The sequence below is a fragment of the Petromyzon marinus genome, chromosome 3 (genome assembly GCF_048934315.1).
Source record: "Petromyzon marinus isolate PM22_M1 ecotype Great Lakes invasive population chromosome 3, UKy_Petmar_22M1.pri1.0, whole genome shotgun sequence".
Taxonomy (NCBI): domain Eukaryota; kingdom Metazoa; phylum Chordata; class Hyperoartia; order Petromyzontiformes; family Petromyzontidae; genus Petromyzon; species Petromyzon marinus.
In genome coordinates, this window is record NC_133669.1 from 8,714,947 (window position 1) to 8,719,243 (window position 4,297).

Here is a 4,297-nt window from a genome sequence, read left to right on the forward strand (position 1 = left end):
GGGGGGGGGGCGGTGGAGCACATGACGTCACGCTCAAGAGACGGCTGTGATGACGTCACGATCAAGGGCGGCGGTGACGACGTTGCGTTCTAGAGCTGGCGGTGATGAGGTCACGTTCAAGAGCGGCGGTGTAGAGGTCACGTTCAAGAGCGGCGGTGATGAGGTCGCGAACAAGAGCTGCGGTGATGACGTCACGCTCAATAGCAAGAGCGGCGGTGATGACATCACGTTCAAGAACGGCGACGATGACGTCACACTGTGACGCGTGCACCTCGCCTCTCCTGGGGGCTAGGTCACGCGAACTCGTCTGAAGACTGGCCCTTGTCCATGACATCTTGTTGATTGCCTACACCGTTGTCAAACAGTCACGTTTATATGTCGGTACGTGCGTACAAATTCACACGGATGGGCTGTGCTGAGGGATAAGTGCGTTTACCAAAAAAAATACAGCACCACATCTGCTGCATTAGACTCTCTGAATCACATTTACAGTAGCCTTGATAATAAGCAGTACTGTGCCTGTCTTTTTATAGACCTGTCCAAAGCTTTTGATACAGTAGACCACAACACCCTGCTTAGTAAACTAAGTTGCCTCGGTTTTTCCGAAAACGCAGTAAAATGGTTACAAAATTACCTCTTTTCTCGCACCCAAACTGTATTCACAGATGGTTGGAGGTCAAACAGTGTTAGAATTTTATTGTGTTATTTTAGTTTATTATTTTATTATTTTATTCTCATTCTACGTGACTTTACCGAAAGAACCAAAGAAGATAAAAGGGGTTCCACAGGGTTCCATCCTCGGCCCCCTCACTTTATGTCAATGACTTGGGCACTGACCTGGATCATTCCAGGGTAAATCTTTTTGCAGATGACACGATACTGATTACTGCTGGCCGCTCTCCGGATGACGTGATTGTTAAGCTACAGGGTGATTTCAACAAACTACATCAGCTAGTTTCTCTTAAACTAGTCCTGAATACCTCCAAAACCAAGGTGCTATGCTTCTCTCCAGGACTAAAGCAGGAAGTTATTTTTCCCCAATTACATTCCTTAAATAATTATCAAATAGAGCAAGTCAAGATCTATAAGTATCTTGGGGTCATCCTGGATTCAAAACTAAATTTTGATGATCACATTGATTATATTGGTAAAAAGACAAAAATAAACATTGGTTTTCTGTATCGGCACAAGCACTGCTTCCCCCCAATGTTCCGTTTGGAATTGATAAAAGCTACCATACTGCCGCTACTTGATTACTGTGACATCGTGTAAAGATCAGCCCCAAGTACTGTACTGAAGAAGCTTGATTCCATCTATCACTCGGCCTTAAGATTTACATTGAACTGTCCATATAGGACTCACCACTGTGATCTCTACATTGGGTCAAACTTAACATTGCTTAATGTTCGACGGCTTGTGCACCAGATCTTATTTTATTCACGATGTACTTACAACAAAACCTGCAGACTACCCGCTGGATCTCCTCTCTGTTTCAAAGAACAAATTTGACATCAGGTCTTCGCTCATTTACCAGCTTCACATTCCCTGTTGCCGTACAAAAACTGGAGGAAGGGCCTTTGCTATTGATGCCCCCACGGTCTGGAATGCTATTGTCAATAAACTGCAACTTGAATCGCTACCAATGAGATCTTCTCTCAAAACTGCTCTAGAGGAGTTGTACACCCCTAGCTGCCACTGCTATTCATTGGCGTAAAATAAAATAAAATTTTGATTTAAAGCTTTCGTGACTGCATGGATTCATATTCTTGGTTCTTTCGGTAAAATCACGTAGAAGATCAGAACGCTAAATCAAAATACAGAGAATACTTTGCAGCATCATCCGGAGCGAAACATTTTATTTTATATTCTTGGTTCTTTCGGTAAAGTCACGTATTTTATTGTTTCCCTTCTACGTGACTTTACCGAAAGAACCAAGAATATACAATAAAATGTTTCGCTCCGGATGACGCTGCAAAGTATTCTCTGTATTTTGATTTAGCGTTCTGATCTTAAATGTGCATAGAAAAATTTGATACTCCGACTGATGCTTCTGTTGTTGTGGAGTAACTCATGCAGCCAGCTATGGCTCGAGGATTTGGTGTTACATGTTATTTATGTAGTTTATTGTAAAAATTCGGCCACAGTCCCTGTGATCACTGTTACGTTGCAATTATGGCTTTATTTTTTGGTGATTTCGAAAACGTTTTTTGGTTTAGACATGTTTGTTTTGTTGTAGTACGGAGTTAGACTGATGGCCTTAATCTAAGTTTTCCTGTGGTTGTTGTTGTTTGACTTGCATCCCACTGGGATTTTTTGCACACAGCGTTGGTGTACGGTGCTTTTTACAGGAATATTTTGCTGTTTTTTTCATGGATTTTCTGTTTGCACAGTCAAATAGTCACTTTAAGATGTTTTTCTTTTTCGTGTTTTAGTTTTTTTTTGTTTGTTGTGGTTGCACCCGATTCAAGAGCCGAATGACTCACAGGGCTATACCAAAATAAATAAACTGAAACTGTATGTAGATAGCTCCGTGACGTCATCGCCACCGTTACAAGCGATTACGTCAGTGCGTACTTGCGTGTTTGTATGTAGAACTTCTTTCGCACCGTACGTAGCCAACCGTGCTGATCGGAGGTGCGGGGGTGGGGAGGAGGACAACAAACTAAACGCACACAAAAAAACACTTTTTTTAATTAAAAAAATGGGTTCGTCAATCCGGGTGATTTAAAAGTGCAGAGCTCCCAGTGGCTTCCTGAATATGGTAAGGAAGAGCGTTCCAGACGGCCGTGGCTGAGCCAAAAGCCTCCGCCGCTGCTGCTTGCGAGGATGACGCCCGGAGTTCGTGCGTAAGGCACTGGGATGGAAACGATGACCACCGACAAAGAAAGTGAAATAAGGACCTCGTTGTTTTTAATATAAGTCGCGGTTGCTGAGCACAAGGTACCAAAAGGAGCGAAACGTCAAGCGGCCAGTAACAAACAGCACGATTAAAACTGCACATTACTCAGTGATGATGCTGCTGCTGCTGCGTTGACAGCGGTGCACTGGCACAATTTACAACAAGCAAAAACTCAACACGTTTGTCCACAGCAGAGAACGAAGGGCCATTGTCCGAAACGTCGCCTATTTCATGTTTTTTTTCAGGCGGTTCTCTTTTATTGTTGCGCACCGTGGCACCCCAACGCGTTCCCGAGTAGAATGCCGATGTCGATGTCGGCCAGCCACGAGAGGGCTCCAGGAGAACGGAGTTCGTGTCATAAAGCCTCCTCCTCCTTCCTATTCCTCGGCCTCCTCCTCCTCCTCCGTTGAAGGGGCACAGAACCACCGCAGTGGTTTAACTGCATGGCCCCGTCGTTTTGGATGCGTGGCCACAATTGCACTACCGTGGCTGGGCTTTTTCAAGGCAATAATTGACGAAATATGGTGCATTGGTATAATCCACTTTATAATTTCTATTTATACTGGAGGAATCCGATGAGCTACAAAGCGCTTTATCATAGAGGTCGTAAATATAATTTTAATCACATTAAAACGTTGTATGATGTCCAGAAATCTTCTTGAGATCGGCTGTCATCATACACGGGGCACGGGGAGTGAACAAGGAGGACCTGAACGGTCCCCTCGTAGTGTCAACACACAGCAGGAGTTCAGAATCAACATTATCCATAATGCAGGTTTATTTTTTCGTGGTGTTAGATCGTGTAAATATAAAATGTGTCGTCAAACCCGCCACCACCGCCGCCGCCGACACAGCCAAAATTGGTGAGGTTTGTCGCGTCGACAGAAACGTGCCCCACACAATCTTCTCCGTGTTATAATCCAAGGTGGTAGCCATGAAGTCAATATTGGGGGGGACCAAATCTTCCAGGGGGTCTGGGGGTCCCCCCCCCCAGAAAAAAATCTAAATTTGAAAACGAATTTCCTGCCATTTCCTGTCTAAAATATACAAAAATTCACTAACGCATCGGATGGACTTTTTATTGATTTTTTACAATAATATCTAATAGTGTATTGTATTACATTGCTCTGTTTTTTTTCTTTTTTTACCTTTTCTTGTTTCATTGTATGTAATGGCAGAGATTAGGGATTAACAAAATACAACCACAATAATATAAACAGAAATCTATTTTATAGCAATATATTGGGGGGGGGGAACATTTTGAGCATATTTGAATATATATTATAATTACGGCCTTGTTATAATCCATCGGAGTGGCTGGAGCGCCTCTTCCCAACGTGAACAATGCACTTCTATATCTGGGCACACACACACACAGAGAGGCGTGGCCACGAGGCT